Source organism: Protopterus annectens, chromosome 10.part0 (assembly GCF_019279795.1).
Source record: "Protopterus annectens isolate FY-2018-M chromosome 10.part0, PAN1.0, whole genome shotgun sequence".
Lineage (NCBI taxonomy): Eukaryota > Metazoa > Chordata > Ceratodontiformes > Protopteridae > Protopterus > Protopterus annectens.
The window spans coordinates 272686200-272710896 of record NC_056744.1 but is presented as its reverse complement, the minus strand read 5'-3'; positions in this window follow the sequence as shown (position 1 = coordinate 272710896).

Genomic DNA, 24697 nt, shown 5'->3' with positions numbered 1-24697 from the left:
ACCAAATACATCTTCAAGCTCAATTCCTGCCAGGAAAACAAAACACTCTGGCAGACGATTAAAGCAGAAACCTTATGGATCCTCACATGTGGAAACTAAATCCACAAGTCTTCAGCATGATAACAGAAAAATGGGGGAGCCCAGACATACATCTATTTGCCTCTCCTCAAAATTATCAATTGAAAAGATTCTGCAAAAGGACTTATCACAGACAAGCATGGAAAGTGGACATCCTATCCTTCAGTTTACTCCTTTTCTCCTCTGTCTCTTCTACCCAAGGTCTTCCTAAACATCAGACAAGAGAAGCCAAAGATGATATTAATTGCCCCGGACTGGCCCCGCCAATACTGGTACCCAATCCTAAGGAACTAGGCTCAATACAAAGCTTGGAACTTGCCTCAAAGACCACAACTACTGTCCCAGCAAAACAATCAGATCCTGCACAATCAACTACAGACTCTGAACCTGGCAGCATGGCTAATCATGTAGTCATACAAACAACACCTCTCAGTAAAGCTGTGAAGGATGTCATTTTGGAAGCCAGAAGGCCTAGTACTAGAAAATCTTATGCTGACAAATGGAAGAGATTCTGTGCTTAGAATATGTTATAGAATTGGTACATTTCTGTTTAAATAATTATTATTTTGAGTTTAATGGACATCTATACCATCAAAAACATGGAATAGCTAGAGGCAGCTTTTGCCCCCATGAATGAGAATATATGTATGGGCTTGTTTGAAACAGAATGTATATATCAGGCAGAGTTTTATCAGCATTATGTTTTCAAATACTATAGATTTAAAGATGACTTAATATTTTTATGTAAGGGAGGTAATGAGTGTGTGAATGATTTTGTGTCTAATTTACAACACAATAGATTTGATTTACAATTTGATGGTTTAAATGTGAATAAGAAAGTTCCTTTTTTGGATGTGGTGGTGGATAGAAAATTCCATGAAGGTACCCAATATTTACAATCTCATAATTGTGACCCTCCCCATACTTTACAAGCCCTGACATATGGTGAGCTTTTAAGAATTTGTCAACTTTGTAATAATGAGACAGACTTTAGGATGGAGAAAGAAAAAAAATTGAGAATGTCTATTGATAGAGGTTACCACAGAGAAATGCTGCAGGAATATGTTACTATGCTGGATAGGAATCCCAGGGGTAAATAACAAAGGAGTAGGGTACATGTTGTAGACAACAGAATAGTGCAAAGTGATACAGAAAGAATGTACTTTGTCACTACATATAATGTTTTTAGTTCTAAGTTAGTGGATTTGGTATGTTTTTAGTTCTAAGTTAGCGGATTTGGTTACATTTTATTGGAGTTATTTAGAATCCCTAAGAGACTTTTTGGAGTGTGGTTGTTTGGCCCCAAGGGTCTCATATAAAAGAGGGAAAAGAATCAGAGATTTTTGGCTCTACTATAGATTTATTGCTCCCCTGGATAACATTTCTGATATAGTACATACTAAACGTACCACGAGTTGTGGGAAATGTAAAGCTTGTAGGTATGGAGTAAATAGTTTCCCAAAAATTAATGGAGTTAGATTTGTAGTGCAAGGATTTTCTGATTGTGATACTCAGGGCATTATATATGCCCTTACGTGTTCTTGCCATATGTTTTATACAGGGGAAAGCAAAAGACCCTTTAAGGTCAGACTTCTAGAACGTTTATGTGACATAACAGAGCTCCATAGCTAAACATTTTAAACATTTTCATGGAGATAAAGTAGAAGGCTTACAAGCAACTATATTAGAAGAGATAAAGGCTGACCAATATGGTGGTGTCCAGATAAGAAAATAGATTTCTACATAAGGAATCTATATACATATTGAAATATAATACTTAGGTTCCTTATGGGTTAAATTTAGAGTGTAATCGGAGGTTTTTGATTTATTTGGTTAATTGTATGATTGCTTTTTACATGGATACATAAGGCAGATGGTTGTTTTAAATGCTTGTACTTGAAGGCTGTGTTAGCCAAGATGTTAGCGAAAATAAATATTTTTGGATTCTAGCTGGTCATTTTCTTCATGCTCCATTTCCTGTTGCTTGGCTGATGAGTAGATCAGATTTCAGTGTATTACTTTGGCTTTATGCGTTATCTAAATATTAGGATTCAGTGTATTACTTTGGCTTTAAATATTAGGTTTCGGTGTATTACTTTGGCTTTATGTGTTATGTAAATATTAGGTTGCAGTGTATTACTTTGGCTTTATGCGTTATGTAAATATTAGCTTTCAGTGTATTACTTTGGCTTTATGCATTATGTAAATATTAGCTTTCAGTGTATTACTTTGGCTTTATGCGTTATGTAAATATTAGGTTTCAGTGTATTACTTTGGCTTTATGCGTTATGTAAATATTAGGTTTCAGTGTATTACTTTGGGCTTTATGCGTTATGTATATTAGGTTTCAATGTATTACTTTGGCTTTATGCGTTATGTAAATATTAGGTTTCAGTGTATTACTTTGGCTTTATGCGTTATGTAAATATTAGGTTTTGGTGTATTACTTTGGCTTTATGCATTATGTAAATATTACGTTTCAGTGTATTACTTTGGCTTTATGCGTTATGTAAATATTAGGTTTCGGTGTATTACTTTGGCTTTATGCGTTATGTAAATATTAGGTTTCAGTGTATTACTTTGGCTTTATGCGTTATGTAAATATTAGGTTTCAGTGTATTACTTTGGCTTTATGCGTTATGTAAATATTAGGTTTCAGTGTGTTACTTTGGCTTTATGCGTTATTTAAATATTAGGTTTCAGTGTATTACTTTGGCTTTATGCGTTATGTAAATATTAGGTTTCAGTGTATTACTTTGGCTTTATGTGTTATGTAAATATTAGGTTTCAGTGTATTACTTTGGCTTTATTCATTATGTAAATATTAGGTTTCAGTGTATTACTTTGGCTTTATGCGTTATGTAAATATTAGGTTTCAGTCTATTACTTTGGCTTTATGCGTTATGTAAATATTAGGTTTCAGTGTATTACTTTGGGCTTTACGTGTTATGTAAATGAATGATGCAGCAGTAGGGATTCAGACAAAGAAAAAACACTTTAATCCATCAGGAGAACAGCATCTTCACGGCAGCCTACAGAAAGTAAGGAAAGCATCTTCTTTGAAAAGAGGACGCAAACAAGTTGAGAAGGCAAAGGCCTGGAATCAAGTGGTTATGGATATAAATGCTTTTGGTAGAAGGAACTGCACATTAACATACCGCAAGAAGAAGGCCAATAATATTGCAGAAAATGCCTGAATAAAAGCAGGGCAAAATGCAGTTGCTCATAGCACTACTTGGGGGACCTAAAACATTTGCTCTTTTAATACCTGATGAGGAATGTCAACTCTCCATTCAGGAGCATGACTATGGAATGGATGACAATGGCATGAGCATAATTGTAGGGTTTGTGGTTATTAGCTATTATCCACATCTGCTGGATCAACCATCTGGTCATAAAGGTTGGTTTGACAAGTACAACATATAAACCCAGAAAAATGACTGGTTAGGTGGAATTATTACATGCAACACATGAAAAATACTATTTACAGATGAACCCTCCACATCTGCACATAATGACACTGAACCGACTGTGCAGGTTAAATGTCCTGCACACTTCATTTTGCACAATACAGTAGTGAATGCTAGTATCTGAGCAGTAAACCATTCAATTAGTTCTTTATAGCGTCATCAGCAGAAACAGGCAGTTCCTCTGTACCAGTGAATTTAGAAGATACCAGAATAATGGTTGATGATGGTGATAATAATATAGTTATAATTCTAAAACAGCCTGAGTAAAGTGGCAAACATTCCCATTAATGACAGGATCTTACACTCTATAACTTGTTAGTAATTCTGCAGGAAGTGACTCTGGATCACATAATCAAGTCCAGTATGGCATTACTCTACAGATTGTTCAGGGATAAAAAAAACATGCACCTCAACATTGATGTCTGCAAACCTACAGTAGGCAGAAATTCAGAGGTAACAGCATCCCCTGTGACTTTAGGGGTGCAAGGGTCAGGCAGATGTCACAGCTACCTCAAGAACCATGTAAAGCAATGGCTGCCCAACAGAAAAAGTGATGTAACATTGTTAAGGTTTATTGCACAGCCACAGAGAGTCAGCTACAAACGGTCATTGTTGACCAGGGTGTACATGAGAATTTCCAGCACTACATGGACATTTGCTACAGAAAGTTTACCTCAGGACTGTCCTCTGTAATAATAATGGACAGGTGCAGTTCCTAAATGCTTTATCCCATGCATGGATCCACTCAAATTATCTATGGTATGATCCCAGTTATTCTCATTAGGGGTAAAATAAAATTATCAATCATGGGATGGCTAAGGCCAGTCTATAACCAAATGGGATAGGTTATGTTGAGCACAAAAAGGGACATTCTTTAGGTTTAAAGCAGCCCACATGGACACCTAGCCTAGTACTTACCTATGAAGCTATGAGCCTATGGAAATGGCAGAGAGCAGAATAATGTCATGATCACATTGATCCGTAGTATGGTGGCACACTAAGAATCCATGTATGTCTTCATTTGTAAACTAGTGAGGACTTACCAGACTGAAACAGGAGTTAGCCTTGAAAGAGAAAAAGGACAGGATACTGTCCAAACATGTGCATATTACATTACACTACAAGTGCTTTTCAAGATGGATGTAGGAGGGGGACAGACACAACAGATTTCATGCAGGCTACATCAGTGCTCATCTAGATGTAGCAGAACCTCTCTTTCAAGGTTCCAGTCCTGTAGCACTGTGACATCAGTATGTATAGGTCATCTGCATCAAGTTGGTCATATCATTCATGCAAGTCACTATACAGCTGACATGACATCCCCTCATCGAGCCAAGCATATGTCCATGAACTGCTGAAGTATCCTTGAGACAGAAGCCTAATATTTACCCGTGTCCCCGGTAGGACTATGGTAGGTACCCATAGCAAGTGTAGTGAGTGCTATACGTACCATAGTATCCACAGAGTTAAGAAGGCCACACATCCTCTCAGTACACCTGTGGGGACTACACATGCTCACTAAGACCCTTACAATATCCCTGTCCACTATGAACCTATCAAGGATTTCCTGATTATCAAAATTATGAGTTATTCTCTGTCTGCATCTTCGCCTTCTTGGACAGTGAGTGTCACTGGCCACCTGCAGATTTGCCTCGTCCATGTCAAGTACCTCAAACCAGGAAATAATAATGCTAGCAGCATGAGAGAAAGCGTCTTCACCATTTGCAAAATAGATATAAAACTTGAGCTTCATCCCTTTATAATAAATCTGAGGACAGTGCAGAGAAGAAACATATCAAAAAAGGACTATATATCACAAATAGGCAGAAAAAAACTTACTAGCATACAATGTTTTACTCATTATTATTTCATTTGCATACGTTTATTCAAGGTTATAACTTGTTAGCGTAAATGGTGTCTATGAATTTCACCTTGGCTGCATTTATGCATAAACAGTGCCAACTGCGTTGACACATTCGTGTAAGGACTATGAATATCAACCTAGGATTTAAACTGGATTTTATAAGTCACAATAAACATAGTGAATATTACTTATGTAAAATGTTGTAAACACCTTATGCTATATCAGTAACCAATCAAACTATACAAATACAGTCAGCACCATTGTCCTTCAAGAAAAATTTGTTTCTGCTATTTTTTCATTTATTTTTAAGGCAAAGACGTATGACATTCCTTTACTGTAAAAAAATATATAAATAAACAAATATGTAAATATCCCTAAGTTCCCATGTTAAAATAAAATGTGCATGTGTAAATATGTAAATATCTCTAAGTTCCCCTGTTAAAATAAAATGTGCACATGATGCAACACGTGCTCCAGGGAGAGGTACTTCAACTGAACACTCAGTATACATTGCACTTAAATGTAGCAAAATTTATGCTTCATGTCAGGGCAGAGCAAATGTCTACAATGTTTAAAGTGTAAAGGGAATGTTGTTAGGTGTGGACTCTTGTTTTTGTTTTTTTATTAATGATGCTGACCGTCAAGAAGGTATTGGTAGTGGGTGGCATTGCGCTCAACTTCTTTGCTGAAGTAGCATGTCAAATACAAAAATAATGAGACTTGAGGGGATAAGAGGTCAAGAATCATAAGCAGATTGTATGTATTAGTGTTAGTCCATTTCACTTAAACACTTTTTGGAGCAATAGGTTTTGTAACAATGTCTTTTTTGAACAAAAAAAAGGTATGGTGCTATAATACCATGTATATATATATATATATATATATATATATATATATATATATATATATATGTATATACATACACACACACACTTGTTAACTCAGTCCCTTTTCAGTAGTGACCAGGAAATGATGTTTAGTTAACTGACTTGCTCAAGGTCACACACTAGGCAAATGACAACTCAGGGAATCAAACACTGCACAACAAGAACAGCATCTCACTCCCTTAACCTTCCATGCCACTTGCAAGACATACATAGTGACTTACCAGAAAATCAAAAATTCTGCAAGGTACACAGAAAGAATTTGAGACAAAATAGGGAGAGCCTTTTGTCATTTGTTCAGATCATACAGACATATTTAAAAAAAATATGGCATAAACTGCATCACAAAAAATCAGGACATTTAGAAAGTCTGGTGGGCTGGTGGCTCTCTCCATACCTCTCAACCTGGAAATATCAAAAATCTGGACAAAGACCTTGAAAAGTAGGTACAACTGGCCAAAAATCTGGATGCCGATTAACATACATTTGCATGCACAATTATGTAACCCCATGCATTCCAATGGAATTGTGGGGTATACACATTCAAATGCAAATTGAAGAATAGGCAAAATATTAAACAACACAACATATGACCAGAACAATAGTGTTTTATTTATGTTAGCATCTGAACTTGTATCAAAATTTGAACTTGTATAAAACTAAAAGATCTGGCAAAAGACACAAAGCCAAACTTATTAGTTATTTCCATTTATAAGGCACTGAAGTTGTTATGAATCACCTCAACCTGTACTAAGAAAGCTAGGAAAGAAGTGGCACGCTGAAGCAAAATTATCTGAATGGCAGGGTAAATGAAATACACTGTATCATTCGAAAGTTCTATCCTGTAATTAAAAAAATACTTGCATACATGAGCTCTTTCGTCTTAAAGTTAAAAACATCACCAGGTAAAATACACAAAATAGCTTCCTTTTTAAATGTACTGCCTTGTCCAATAGATTCAAGAAACACCATCATGTGACTAACAAGCCTCCTTACAAGAGACAACCCATTGATAGTAACCCTTCATTCATAAAAGACTTAACACAAACATTAAAATTAGACTAAAAGATATGCTAAGTTTTAAAACTAAAATTAATTTAAGAAATAAATACATAAGCAAAAACTGTAAGATAATATTTCGTGTTTTATACAGTGTGTTGTTTATAAAATTCAACATTAAATGTTAAGATGAAAACATTCCCTGGGATTCATGAAGCTTGCGCCAGGCGCCGGAGTAGCGTCTGTGATCTAGCACCAAATATGGCTGCTGAGCGATTCAGGTACGAGCTGTTTTCATGTGCACTACCAGCATATGCCAGAGCTGCGCAGCTCCTGGCGCATGTATGCTAATTACCCCATGCGCAGCAGTGTAGCATGCAAATGAAGGTATAAATCGATTCATGAATTGGTGTAGGTGTAGCGTAAGCATGAAGAAATGTAAACCAAAAAAAAAAAACAGTTTACATTTTGTCAAACATAAAATTGGAGCCATGAAAGCGGACCAAACTTACGTATTATAATGTTAATATATGCCAATGGCTAAATATATAGCCAATAGCATAAAGAAATGCACAACGCATAAAAAATAACATTTAATGTCATAGCCACACTAACACAAAGTAAAACCACAGTGCATCTGTGTGCAAATGGGATCACAAGGAAAATATATTTAGATGTCATAAAACTGCAATGTAACACAATTCATGAATACCCCATAATAGTCAATGGCATGCATGCTACACCAGAACCATGGTGCAAGGGTTGCTAAGGGTCTGTGACAGTGTTCTATTTGGTAACTAGGAATTAGTAGTCAATGCCATGCAAATGAGGCAAGTAATACTGAATCGCAAATGCCCTGCCGGTGTAAGGATATACCACACGGCATAGTGGTACAACACCGAGGAGTGGCCTGGAGGTAAACATGTCATCAAGAGATGGGTGCACCACCGTAGCTGTAAGCACATTGGATCATTGCTAATCCGGGTTGCCTGTTGCTAAGCAATGCCACAGAATAGGGGTGTGGAAGTAGCCATAGCTTTGTTTAACTGAGAGCACACAAGGTAACCAAAAGTGCATGCGAGTGTGGATGAAAACATGCTCGAAACCTGGCAAATGGCTGTGTGCGGCATGCACCACAGCTGAGACAGGAAGGATACGCGAAGGCAATAAGAAAATGCTGCAGCATGGCAATTGGAGTACAAATGAGTAATTAACACCTAGGAACTCACAGTGGGCCATTGACAACAGCTAACAAGGTTGCTAGCAGCTACCTACAGAACAGGAAATGGGAGGTGCTGTACAGCAAAGAAAAGAGAACTGTCACAGCAGAACAAATCAAACCTTTAGTAGATCAGCTACATAACACATTTCCCAACACAATCCAGGGTTGTGAAAGTACAAAACAAGAAAGCTGGCAGCTGGATGCATTCTGACAATGAGAGAGGAATTGGGTTGAAAATTGATGTAAAGGGCAATATATGAATCACAGCAGCCAAGTGTAAGTCAACACCAAAGGACCCACAATTGCAGTACCTGCTGTAAAACCAATAATTAAGATATCCCGCAGCTGGAATTGCACAAACACACCCAATTACACCAGCTTCATCCAATGCACAATAGTATAAGGTGTGAAAGCTCCACACATACACTTGTGTTTTCCCAGACACTCTGCACCATTGGTATATACAGACAGGGAACTTTTAATATATACATGTTAGGGGCCGTATTAGCTTTGATTCACCAGCATGTGTTGGAGACTGACGGTGGTGTGAAGGATGATGCTGACAACAATCTCAGGCACCTGAGGTGGAGAAGAATGTTCAGACCCAGGGTAACCTACCAGGGGCTACATGATTTTGAGATAGTAGAGCGTTACAGGGTGGACAGTGACATCATACAGCAACTTGTTGAGCTGTGCCGGCCACACTTCAGAGCCAGAAGTAACAGAAAGGAACCCATCCCAGTGGACACGAAGGCATTTGTAAGCTTGAGAATGCTAGCCACAGGTACCTTCCAAAGGCCAACTGGGGATATCATGGGGATCTCACAGGCATCAGCATCCAGGGTACTCCACCAGTTCCTGGATGGCATGTTACCACATGCCAATGAGCACATATACTTCACCCGAATGCAGGAGGAGGTGGCGAGCAATATGCATCTCTTCCACCATATGGCAGACTACCTGGAGGTACTGGGTGCAATAGACTGCATGCACATACACATCAAGTCACCACCCGGTGAGCAGGGTAGGTGCTGCATAAACTGCAAGGGATAACCCTCCATCAACTGCCAGGTTGTGTGCAATGCAAAGCCCATTATCATGGATGTGTGTGCTGGCAGCCCTGGAAGCTATCACAACTCCCACATCTGGCATTCCTCACAGCTGTATCAGGTATTTGCCAGGGGGGAACATCCCATATGGCCACCTGGTGGGGGATGCTGGCTATGCACTGGAACCATGGATGAGGAATCCCATCAGAAATGCAAACACAGCCATGCAAGAATGCCATAATGAGGCACACGCAGAAACCAGAATCATCATAGAGCGTGTGTTTGGGATGCTGAAATCACAGTTCTGTTGCTTGGACATATCTGGTGTAGCCTTGCAGTACTCTCCAGGCACACAGGCACATGTGTCCACATCTTCATAGTATGTGCCATGCTACACAATATGGTCCTGTAGAAACAGCTGCAGCAGGAACAGAATGGTGAAGGCCCTCACAGCCCACCACCATTGCCAAGGGACCCACAAGCACAGATGGACTCAGACCATGAACACCCTGTGCTAGCCCCAGTAGGCAGACGGAGGCATGCCCAGTATGCCCATGCCTTGGCAAAGAGGGAACGTATAGCACACACACTGACAGTGCTGGCACTCATGGACTGACACCCTTCTCCACCTGCACACACAGCAAACATGGATGGCACACACACACACGACCACCTGTAAATTGTCATGTATAGGTGGTCTACTATGTGCATCCTACATCAGTAGCCCTCAACTATTGTACACACAACCGCTATTGCAAAAGGTAAGTCAATACCTGAACAGTAAATTAAGCTATCAGCATGTGTCCCTACTGTATGTAGAGGTTCATAGATACATAAGTAGGTACATGCCCAACTGCCCGAGGCCATTGATAAGCATAGGCAAAAAGTGTCTGCTGTCACCACCCCATCGATTAACTAACTGTCCCTCTGTGGAGTAGAGCCAATTGTGGGATCCCTGGGGTAAATCCACTGTTCCCCACCCACTCTGCAAGGATTCCCTGGAGTGTTAGTGAGGGGTTTTGTATAATGTAATCAGGGATATAGTTCCAAATAATGGGGAGTATCCATGACAGGAATCTTCTCAGATGTTTACATGTTACATAGTATACCTTAAACACGCTTGCATATATAGGTAGTTTTTCACAAAACAATAAACATGTGGAACACACAACTGCTGAAATGTGCGTTAATCACCCTTGCACTACCAGTGCCTGCTCTGAGAGGTAAAATAACACTGCCAGGATTAGAACACGCAACCATGTACACAATCTTCACAATAACATACCACTAAGTTACTTGAGATGTACCAATGGCAGTTGTGTATACTGACAGGATAAAACACAAAAGGTAGGAATGTGTGGAAATAGGACAAACTGGCATGTACCCAATGGAAGGTGTATGTTTTATATATATATATATATATATATATATATATATATATATATATATATATATATATATATATATATATATACAGATATATATATATATATATATATATATATATATATATATATATATACATCATCATATATAGAGAAAGAGAGAGAGAGGGAGAGAGAGAGTGAAATGTCTATATATGGGGATATACATATATATGTAGATATATAGATAGGTTAACAACATCTACATAACCATGGAGGTACATATAAATGGGATACCTACCACATACCAACTGCTTTACATACCGGCACGTGTAATACCGATGCTTAAGGTCTAAAAGAACACAGTACTGAAACATCAGCTGTGCGAGGTTTAAAAATCACAATGTTAAAGGACAGTTAGTCAGTGCTTCTGGTGTTGTGGTTCAGGTAGATTACTGTGTGTAAGAGTGTTTCTGAGGGCTGTAGTGTATGTAAGTGTGTGTTCTGAGTGTGGTGTGTGTTCTCGGTGGACTCTAATGTGTGGGTGTGGGTTAGCTTTGTGCATCTGCGCGATCTAGGAGGTAGAATATTAAAGTGGGGGGGTGTGGGGGGGTGCAGACACCTACATGGGGGGTGTAGGGGGGCTTGCCCACCTGCTTATACGTAGTGTAGGATGGTTTGTTTGGATGTGGTGGGTAGCAGTGTGTCTGTGTGTGCATGTGTTCCATGTTCATGTTACTTTCGTGAGTTATTGTCGCTGTAGGCAATGTGAAGCATGGGAGTCTGGGCCAGGTACTGTGTGCGTTGGAACTGTGTGATTTCGGGATTCCATAGGTATCCTGTATTCAGCGTTGAAGTGTTCATATATGTGTATAACATGGACCATAGCAATCACACATTCCGCCATGACCAGCTTTTATGAACAAAGTATATGGAGGGTATATGCCTATACACTATTACAAATATGTGCTATGGACATGAGCACCAATGATAGTGTTACCACCTGTCTCACTTTGCAAGGGACCGTCCCTCTTTGGGTGGTTGTGTCCTGACCAAATACATTAAACGTGCCAAAGGTCGTGGGATTGTAGGACATAATTATGTCCCATATGTAATGTAATAGTTGCATATGATAGTTCTTTCTATATCTAAAATACCTACATGTTACAAGAAACAGGATAAGCAACTAAACTGCTACAAGAATAAGCTTATATTTAGGCAAGAAAGGAAAGTTCTATCCCTTGTACTGACTGGGGGTTTGTGTTGGTCTGTAAATTCTGACGTGTGTCCCGAAAATGTCCCACTATGGCCATATGAAAAGGTGGCAACCCTAGCCAAAGAGGGTCAGTCACCAACACAACTCCAATGACTGCAAATACCTATGACAGAAATACACAGCTTTCATGTAGCAACACTTTATTACATTCTGATGTATTTCCGAAAGGATTCAAGGACTAACATCACTTGCATGCTATACAGGAACCACATAACAGTGCCTTAATGAATCAGCCTGCAATTACCATAGATTAGTCCACTAAAGGATAGGTGTTCAAATAGAGAAGGAACCCTCACGCATATATCAATTATATATAAAAGCAGTTCCTACACACCTGCATCTGCTATGCACACCCACCATCACCTCCATACCCAAAAAAATTACAATACAAACTGTAATAACACCAGAAATCATTCACTCACTGTAGGACATCTGCAGAAGCCTTAACATACCTTGTCAGAGACACACTAACATGGCCCTATGTGAAATAGTTGCTGTTATACAATGGAACAGCTGCTGATGTTACGGGGTTTGTTTGCACTAATCCTGTTTCAGAGGGTTGTGTGTACACCGGGATGTGTTACCAATTACTGAGTAACAGCACAGTATGCTACACATGTACACCAAATCAAGGATGTCTGGTGAGCAGACTGTAAACCACATAACAGTCCCTGCATAGCCGTACAGCCTTGAGATGCCCAAACATCCTTGCCAGACTTAAACATCTGCAGAAGTATCAGGTACAAACAAACCCTGCATAAGTGGCAATGTTCTGAAATATAACAGCTGTACTCACATGTAGAACAAAATCGTCTAGCCAATACACACAATCCACAGGAGTCATGAAGCTAATATATCTCTGTCTGTCTCCATATAGCTGTTGAAATACATCACAAACAACACATCCATGCTGTCTTCCTCCAAGCTAAGGCAAACAGACAATGCCCAAAAGGAGTACTCAGTTATACACCACTATTGCCATGGTATCGGCTAATGGAGTAGCTGCACAGCTGATGTGCATCTAATGAACTACTTTGGAACACCAATTGGTGGTCAGGATACCACATGTTACTGATATTTAACTAGAAAAGGATGGCTTATTACACATTCAAACCATTTGTATATATCAGCAGAACATTACAAAAAAGATTGAAACACAAACTGAAAAGGATTGAATCAACAGTTAACAGCACCTTGGGTTAGTAATAAGGTATGTAGAACAGCCAGTATGTCTGTGTATTTAGTACCTGTTCTGTAGTATTTAAAGTGCACGCAATCCATATAGTGGAAACAGTTATCTTGTAGTGATGTATTGTTGAGCATAGTACCACTTGTAGTATTTGTGTGTACTGCTGTAGGTCACAAGGCAAACACCACATACACCACAAGGGATGCTATACAAGGGCTTTGAAAACAAATATTCCTCACCAGCCGCTGTCAGTGGCAGGGCTGGTCCAACAAGTATGTGCTATAACAGGGGATAGTATATGTTGAAATATTGTAACAGTAGCCATATGTATGGGTGCATTACTGAGAATAACAAGTCGAAGGTTGGCCCATTGTGCAATTATGATTTGCATTGTGGGATATTGTGCCAATAACTGTGTAATGTACAGTATTGTAGGCAGATATGTATTACAAGTTACACAGCATTACTGTTATGTTAGGCAAACAGTTATGTCTATTGGCATTTACAATACACAATAACAGGATACATATGACTTTTAGTCACCTGACAGTTTATCAGCATGCTAGCAAAGTAAAATGGAAGAGCTAGTTAACTATCCACGCACATAAGACATGTAATAAGTGCAAAGGTAGGTACTAGGATGTCTTACCAAGGGTATTTATAAGCCTAGCTAGAGTGTGTTGGCTTTCGCCACCCCATAGGTGAGTTCCCTGTGCCTCTGAATGGCAGAGCCATTAGTTCCCTGGACCTATGGACACATAAGGCCAATTAGCTCCTAGGACAATATCTGCCCTATCCATAGCTGTCCATTACACACACGTGCACACTGCACACATGAAACCCTTGTAATATGCACCACAACATACTCCTATTATCCTTACCCCTGTCCCTCAGGCGCATGATCCTGGTATGCACATCACTTCTACATGGTCCAGGTACATGTGATGATGACTATCCCATTGTACACACAACTTTTTAATGTTCACATGTTTGTGGGATTGTATTGCGGACATAAATATTTTTTCTTTGGTTATCTTCTTGATTCACCCACTGCTCCCTCGTACACCTCCCGTTCACCTATTGTGCATCCAACCCAGTCTCCCCTTGGTGAATTATTACATTACATGTCACCCACCACCCCCATATTCCGCAGACACCATCCATCAATACCCATTCATATTTGGGCCATCCTGACAAGAACGACTTGGACCGCAAATGGGCAGATACTGGGCGAATGCTCTGACCATTGGTAGGGTTTCCACCTGTTCATATGACCAGGATGGGACATTTTCGGGACACACATCAGAGTTTACAGACCAACACATACCCATGGTCAATACAAAGGATAGTACTTTAGTTTTATGCCTAAATATAAGCTTTTATTGTTGTAGCGTTTTAGTTGCTTATTCTGTTTCATTTACTTGCTTATTCTGTTTCTTGTAACATTTAGGTATTTTATATATGGAAATAAGTATTGTATGGGACTATTACATAAAATATGGGACATAATTATGGCCTACAATCGCAGGACATTTGACATTTATAATGGTTTTGGTATGGACACAACTGCCTAGAGGGGGGGCTGTCTCTCACAATTTGGGACAGGTGGTAACCTTAACCATTGGGCTAGGCTTAGCAATTAGTGGCATGCTAACATGATGCGTTTCACTTCCACTTGGTATAACTATCGACACTACAATGGAATACGAGCATGGGGTTTTAAATATCATTTGTTCGAGGGACGGGGACTCAATATTCAGCTATGTTCCTTTGTGTTTACTTTTTATTTTGGTGTTCACAAAACTGTCTTGTATGCTTTGCATACATTTCAGCATCCATGGACACTGACAGGAGTGATTACTATTAGAGGCAGGCCATACTAGTCAGCATTTTAGGTTGCGTGTATGCAGCCGACATGTTCATACCTCCATGCAGTGCTTGGACATGCCCTCTGCACTCGTGCATGTTTCCTATGCAAGTGGCCATTACAGCAGCATGCCTTCATTAATATGCATGTGGTGCTGCTGCGCCATCTCTACGTCACACGGTCGGCACAAGGCTAATGTCATCCTTGCGCCGAACTTCATGAATCCCGGGGATTATCTTTGAAGTGCTTTTAACTTAAGCAAGCATGCAATAGATAACTGCTCATTTAAACCTGACAACAAATCTGCCTTCATGAACAGTTGGCAATAAAGCTCTTGATTTTCAAGGGTGAGTGTCCATGCCCCCCCCCATCATTTAATAGTACTTTTTCCAAAATCACAAATTTAAACTGATGTCCAGGATTCTGGTGCACGTGATTAAAGAGTGCATTCCTGTTCTTTTTTTTTTTATGTTGTATAAATACTCATACACCCTGGGCAGGATTCACGAAGGCTTGCATGGAGTCTAAGAGTAGTGTAAGACTTCATGCAGCCTTTGCGATCCAGGAACAGCCCTAAAGTCCGTGTAAGAGACCAGCTAAAACATCTCTTACACGGAGTGGGCGTGGATATGCTAATCACCTCACTTGCAGCCGAATAGCATGCAAATGAGGTAGATTAGTGATCCAGGAAGCCCAAAACAGCCCGTGTAAGAGCTGTTTTAGCTGCAGAAATGTACTCAGTTGACAACTGAGTACATTTCTGCAAAAAACACAATGGAGCCATGTCAGCTCCAAATAAAGGGTGCATATGTGTCAGGCAGCAGGCCAATGGCCAAATATGTGGCCATTGGCAAGGTACCCCGATGCAAATATGATAAATAAATACTTTTTTTTTTCGGCGATCGCCGGTGTTTAAACGCAGCGCAGCCCCGCGCAAACGGGCTGCGCTATATAAAACATAAAAATGAAGGTTATAAACCCACAAATGTGGGTTTTATGCAATACATGGATTTACAATGCAGGGACCAGCAGACCAAAAACAACATGGCCACCGTTTAGTGGTTGCTAAGGGGGGGAAGCTGAGTGTAAGACATGTAACTAAGCATTAGTAGGCAATCTGATGCAAATGAATGTTAGGATACTGAATTCCACTGTCACATAGCAAATGAGCACATTCTGAGTAGTGTAAGAGTTACATAAGGGGGAGGAACAGAGTAGGAGATAGGTGACATCACAGGGGGGAATGGCAGAAAGAAATGCAGTTCATTGGAGGTCAGTGTTACATGACAGATGTCAGACACATATCATGGAAAGAGGAGTGCCACAACATAAGCATGGGAAAGTCAAGAAATTGAAGGTGCACACTGTTGCCTACACCAAAGTTTCTTGCTGGGTGTGCAAGCGCACGTGTGAGCGCCATGAAGCGCAAGTAGGACATTGTGCGCGCGTGTAAGGCAGACTGAGCATGTGGGAGTGTGTTGGGAGATGTTTAACACTGTTTGCGCTGGTGTGCGCACGTTATAACCCAAATAAGCAGATTCTGAACCGTGTAAGCATGTGTGCACGCGTGTAAGCCACTGTGAGCGTATTTCTGCTGGTATGCACGTTGCTCCCCCCTGAGGAAACAGAGAGGAAAAGGGAAGCAACAGACTTAGTAGGAAGCTAGCAGGGAATACTGCTGGAGCTAGCAGGTGAAAACAATTAGAAGCAGGCAATTACACAGGCAGAATAGTAGCTCAGCCAAGCACTTAAAACTCTGCAAACAGCAGTGCAGGATGTTTCTCTCAAGAGACACTGCAAGACAGGAGTAAGCTATTAGAAGTGAAAACTGAAAAAGCTGAACTCAGAGCAGAAATGTTAGGGGCTGCCATAGCTGTCATAATGAGACATAGGCAACTTGCTGAGGGTGGTGACAATGCAGACGGTGCCAGACAACCCACAGTGAGGAGACGGAGAAGAGTGTACAGGCCCAGGGTCACCTACCACGGGTTACATGAGCTGTAGATAGTAGAGCGCTATAGAGTGGACAGAGAGCTCCTGCAGAAAATAGTTGAGCTGTGCAGGCCACGCCTCACACACAGAACCAACAGAGGGGAACCCATCCCAGTGGAAACCAAGGTATGTGTTGGCCTAAGAATGCAAGCAACAGGTACCTTCCAAAGACCAACTGGTGATATGATGGGGATATCACAGGCATCAGCCTCCAGGGTACTGCACCAGTTCCTGGATGCCATGTCAGCACATGTCGGTGATCATGTATATTTCCCCAATGCCCATGTGGTATTGGCCAGCAATATGTGCCTTTTCCAGCAAATAGCGGAATACCCTGAGGTAGTGGGTGCAATAGACTGCACGCACATATGCATCAAAGCACCAGCCTGTGAGTGTGGTAGGGCCTACATTAACCGCAATGGATTCCCCTCCATCAACTGCCAGGTCGTGTGTGATGCCCACGGTGTAATAATGAATGTGTGTGCTGCCTGCCCTGGTAGCTACCATGATTCCCACATCTGGCATTTGACGCAGCTGTACCAGACATTTGCCAATGGGGACATCCCACATGGACACCTAGTGGGGGATGCAGGTTATGCACTGGAGCCGTGGCTGATGACACCCATCAGAAATGCACACACACCTGAACAGGAACACCATAATGAGGCACACGCACAAACAAGTAATGTAATAGAGCGTGTGTTTGGGCTGCTCAAATCACGGTTCTGGTGTCTGGACACATCTGGTGGAGCCTTGCAGTACACACCAACTACATGTACCCAAATTGTCATGGTATGTGCTATGCTACATAATATGATCTTGCGAAAACAGCTGCAGCAGGACCAGCATAGGGCCGGGCCAAACAGCCCCCCACCATTGCCAAAGCCATCACAGGCAGAGCGTGACTTGGAGGAGGAACAACCTGAGCCTGCCCCAGTAGGCAGAAGGAGGCATGCCCAGTATGCCCTGGCCTTGGCAAAGAGGCAATGCATAGCACATACACTGGCTCAGTAGGAACCCTGGGAATGATACCCCCTCTGACTCACTCAAATAATAACAGAGATGCCTAAAATGACATGACCTGCTCACAAACATGTACAGGGAGTGTAATATGTGCATCCGACAGAGGCAGCCCTGCAGCACCACCTGAGGCATGAATGCCATGTGTTAAGTAATGTAACACCATGCACTATATGCACAATTGAGGACCGTGACTAACATCCTACCCTCACCAAGCATCATGCCACAATATGACAATGAGATGATCAGTTGCAATAATTGGCTGAAGTATTGCAGTTAGTCAAAGGGGATCCAATGTGTGCCAGCCTGGGATGACATGCTGAGCATGACATGATGCTTCACCTGCTAGGACTGGCATGCACCTATCAGTGCAGGCCGTATGGATACTGGCAAAGGCTGTTGTTACCCACAGCATGCCCTGAATAGGTAAAGCTCAAAACACAAACCTACCTCCATAGGTATCAGAAGGGATAAGAACCTAGATGTAATGCTAACCAATGCAAGAAGTGTAAACAGCAAGATGCATGCAGTCTAAACTCACCCAGTATGGAGATATCTGTGCTGTAACAGAAATCTGGGTCAAGGCTCACAACAGCACCCTAACACTACCAGGTTACACCTCATACTGTGCTGCACAGCCTCAAAACATGGAACAAGCTACAAAAGGAGGGTGACTAGCAATAATTGTCAAGGATAACCACACCCCCATGTTGGTACCACAACAAGAAGCAGCATGGACTAGCCATGGTCAAGTAACAGTGGCTAAAACTGCCTCCCAGTTTATAGCCTGCTACAGACTACCGTCCGAACACCAGGAACTGCACCTGGCCTATGTTGGAATACATGAATATATCATGTCCTCCAAACCATATTATATTGGGTGACTGAAAATACCCAGAGATAGACTGGGAGCGTTATACTAGCTCCAACACTGTAGGACAAAAGTTCATAGAATCCATAAACCAAAATGCCCAGGAACAACGTACCACTCCCAAAAGATGGGTAAGCATACTGGATGTGATAATCAGCAACATGGGTACTGGATGGCAAGATGAGAAGTGTATTGCTCAATGGTAAGACCAGACCATAGAGTAATAACACTGGATATATACACATCCTGACCACAGTCCCTGGCCAGAAAACCACAGTAAAAAATATGTGTAAAGCAAAAGTTGCACTCCTCCAAACTGATGTGGAATCCATTAAAGGCCCTGTGCAGTTGCAAAATATAGGCCAAATCTCAGAACCTGTTATACAGGCATTCCATGAACACCGCCAGGAATGCTTGGATTATGCAATCCCAAATTAAAACAAGACACAATGCCATACATGCAGGCATCTGGCATGGTGGACTCCAGCCATTAACAAACCATGCAAGAGAATGAGGAAGTTACTATATGATAGAGCAAACATAAAAATAGAAGTAATCACTGATCAGTAGTATGGCAATAAAATATGTCCACACATACTATCCACTAAGGCCAGCTACAACAAGTTGAATCTGTGAATCTTGAGGCAATGTTACACATGCCCCAAGTACACAGACAACCCTTAACTCCCCCCCAAGAAATACAAATATATGTGAGAGATGCAACCATTTATCCAAACTGGAGGCTGAGCTCCCTCAACTCAGTACTCCCAAAACTAGTCAGGAGGAGCAGGTAACCACACACACCACAAACCCAGTCCCACATAGACCTATCACAACTGCAAACCAAAGACATAAACACAGAAAAACATTCCAGAGGCCCAAATTACAAACACACCACACCAACAGAGGCCTCCAAAGCAGACACCCAATCAAACAACCTCCAAACATAGCACATGCACCACATAGTACACAAAGCTGGTGTGCCAAACAGTCACAGGCCAGAAGGAGAAACAACATGCCTAATACAGTTGTAATAGGTGACTCCATAGTGAGACACACTGCTGTCCCGCACACCAGACTGAACAAAGGAAAGGGTACAGTAAGCTGCCTGTAGGCTGCTACAATACGCCACATAACACAAGTATGCAGGTCACCCCAAAGCAAGTAGAAATATGATGCAGTCATAGTCCATGCTGGTGTGAATGACCTGAGATGTACCTCCCAGGACTACATGAAAAGAGACATAGATGAGCTCTCCGATTATGTAGTCCAGGCCGGTATGACACTGACCATTTGCAGCATCCTACCCTCACCAAGAATTATGCCACAGTACAAACACAGAATGATCAGTTATAACAAGTGGCACAATTACTGGTGTCATTCCAAGGGGATCCAATGTCTGTCTGCTTGGGATGTCATGCTAGACAAGCCATGCAGCTGTTCCAGGGATGGCTTGCACCTGTTACCCCTGGGTGTCTGGATATTGGATAAGGCTTTTGCCACCTCCATAGAGCCTTTCGTAGGCAAGGCTGAAAAGACTAACCCACCACCCTAGAAAACATAAGTGGAAAGAAACATAAGGATAATGCTGACCAATTCCAGATGTGTAAACCTCAATATGCATGCTCCCGAGGCCCTCCCCAGTATGGAGAACATCGATGTCTGTGCAGTGACAGAAACCTGCTGCATGCCTCCTGACAGCACACCAGCACTACCAGGTTATACCACATATCATGCGTTATGGCCCCAAAACCTGGAACAAAACATAAAAGGAGGGTGAGTATCCATATTCAGCACAGACACCCATACATCCAGGTAACTGACAATGTACAAGGCATTGGAATCCACCCATGTTCAACTAAACGTAGGCATGCTAAAGACCACACTATCACACACAGGAACCCCACCCAGATGTCCTGAAGACACTGGACAGTATGAATGTCCCACCAAATACCAAACAAGGTACTCACAAATTACCACATAGGTGGTAAACCATTATGTATGGAAGGAGTAATCAGGGACCTAGGGACACAAGTGGACAGTAACCTGTTATGTGACACTCACATTGCCAATGTGGCTAGGAAGACTGTCTATATTGGACACCGTATCATGAAAGGATTCACATCTACGTCAACAGAGGTCATTGTGCCCCTATACTGTTCTCTTATCAGACCCATAATCTAGTACAATGCCTCATTTAGGATGTACCTTTCCTGACACCTGCAGCAGTTAGAAAGACCTCAAAGGTACCTCACCAAGAGGATAAAGGGTCTGAAATATATGTCATATGCTGCCTGGCTGTAGACACCCCAGCTGAATACAGTCACATACTGCCTACACAGAGGCATTGTATGTCTGTTGTACAAGGCCATGTCCAACACAGGAGTAATGGACATGCTCCACCCCAGAAAACTCAAAGCCATTGGAGCTGTGAGAGTGAGAGATGTCAACCTCAACACATAATGAAATAGGATGTGCTGGAGGGACAGATACATAACCCAGAGGACCCCCACGCCCTGGAACAGAATCCCACTCCATGTTAGGCAGAGCCCCTCACTGACACTCTTCAACAGGAATCTTGCTAAGTGGATGGATGATCGTAGATATACACTGGGGGTCTTCACTGTGTCACACCCAGACAGAGGCACAGCAAAGCAAATCATAAATGGCCATAATATTCAAATAGCAAGGGGTGGCGAGAGACACACACTCTGGCTAGGCTTACAAATGCCCTAGGGTGGATAGCCTAGTATGAACCTATGAACCTATGAAGATACAAATTGTACAGGACACTAAGGATAATCCCAAGGCTTCCTCAACTGATGGAAGGAACCATGTTGGGAATTCACAGATATGCTCTGAATCACACAAATATTACAAACAACATACCAAACACACACACATATTGCCAACATACATCCTGACAGGTGCAGTGCAAACCCCCCCCCCAGAATGCAAAGTATCTATCCCAGCAGACAGCTGGCCCCCTGACATTGCAGATGCTGAGGTAACAGCCAGCATCTACAAAGCAAAACACACAGCAGCAATGGTATGAGATGGTGTCCTGGGCTGAGTTCAACATGGACTCCAAGAAGAATGGAATGCCAAATCACACTACTGCTCAATGTCAGCCTTACCACAGGATATGTACCCAAAGAGCAGTGTACAACAACAGTGGTTGTTCTCAACAAAGGTGTTGCCTGAATGGATACTGAAAACTACCACCCCAGAATCCTGAGAAGCTTGGTCTGCACAGCTATGGAAAGGATCAGCATGTACCGCAGACATAAAGATACTGGGGACCTACTGACACCGGACCCTACCCAGTGTGGCTTCCTTAAGTGCAGATCCTGCCCCTAAACATGTTTGACTCATTTGAAACAGTCATTAAGGTCATTGATGAGGGCAATGTGGTCCACACAGCATAGCTGGACCTTGCAAAGGCTTCCATACAATACCCTACGTGTTCATTATAGATATGCTCACCAGCTTAAATATAAACCCCTATGTCAGTAGAGGGGTTGCAAACCAGACCTAGGACAGAACTGACATGGTCAGACATGCTGCAGCCATGTCAGACTACAAACCAGATATAACTGGCATCCCACAAGGCTTGGTCCTGGGACTTCCCTCGTTTGGTATATATGTCCCATAGGTACAGGCCAACATGGAAGGACTGTGTCTGAACATGTTTGCAGAGGACTACAAACTGCCCACCATATCTGACCCTCTAGCTGACACAAGCATCCCACAAAAGGGCCACATAGAAACAGACAACTGGTGCCATAGCCATGTCAGCAAGCTAATTGCAGAAAAGTGCATAGTCAGACCCCGTGGATATGCAGTACGTGCCCACCAATTACCACATAGGTGTTAACCCATTACGTACTTAACATGTAATGAGAGACCTGGGCCACAAGGTGATATATATCCTGCATTGGACAAACATGTGGTTGTAGTGTTTACAGAAACATACCATATACCCACCTAATCATGAAGGTTGTCAGGTCTAGATAAGGGGAGGTCATTGTGGCTCTGCAGTCATCCTTCATCAGCATTACAATTGACTACAATAGCCCCTGTGGGATGTACCTCAGTAGACACCTCCATCAACTGTAAAGTCCCCAACAGTACCTAACCAGGAGTATCAAAGAGCTTGAACAGATGCCATGTGTTGCCTGATTAAACAAACTGCAGCTACACACACTGCCATACTGCCCACCCAGAGGCAAGCTGTGCCTGATGTATAAAGCCATGTCCAAGCTGGAATCAATAAACATGCTGCACCTTGTACAATATGAATGGCAGTGAGCTATGCACATGAGAGACCTGAAACCCAGTACTGACATACATAGGACAAGCTGTACTGCATGGTCCATAACACAGAAGCCACCCCCACTTGTGAATAAACTCCCATTACAGGTTATCCATAGAGTCACTCATCAATTCTCCTCAAGAGGAATCTTGATGAATGGATGCGAGATGGTTAGTTTACCCTGGGTATCACTGTTATGTCACAGGTAGACGGAGGCACAGTATACTAACCATGAAGTATGTCATGGCAAACTCCACTTACAATGTGTGTCAAAGGACAAACACACTCTCTGATTAGCATTAGAAATGGCCTAGGGCACATCGCTAGTGTTTGCAAATGTACACCTATGTTGTGGAATACACTACCAATGCTGGACAAGCCTGGTTTAAGTAGTTCATATCTGAACATAATGCAACATGGTCAGATGTGCACAACTGGCCCCTAACCAGGCTGTTGTGCTCACTATGGAAATGTAAAGCAGTGATAGGACTAAAGCCCAGGATACTGTCCACCACAGTGAAAGTACTGAACCAGTACACTATACGGTACTACAGTGTTAGGTCAGTATGAAAGGATGTTGACAACTGTATGCAAAGTATCCCATGCAAACCCTGCAGGCACAGTATAATCCCTGTTGTGTTCACACACAAAGCAGTTGGACAGTAACTACACAACATGACACACAACACACAACCATAAACGGGAGATATTTGTTGAAGTTCACACTCATCCACAAATGTGGTGGGCTGCAGAGTTCAGCATATGGAAAGCTCACACTGGGCATGCTTGCACACTTTGATAAATGAGACATATGTCAGACAACATGCCATGGGAAGGCTGAACTGGGCATGCTCACACACTTAGGCCAAATCTCAGTTTAGCAGTTGGCCACACATATCTGATATTTGTACGTGTTATTCCGGGAACCAACCACATTACAGCAATCTGCCCAGTGCTCATAGTTAAATGACTACAGAGACATACATGATATAGTGGATCCCTCCCATATGCAAACGTCTTCCACAGATACACAAGTTGTTCATACAAACAGGGAATGCTATGGCAATAAAGACCTGCAAACAGTCTATCAGCAACAAATAATGTGCATCTGACAATTAAACATATGGGTGTAGAGGTCAACACTAGGTTGTTTTCCCTAGGGAATGACAGCTTAGCCAGAGTGTGCTTGGCGTCTGCCTCCCCAGTACAGTAGGCTACTGTGCCACTGTAAAGTAGG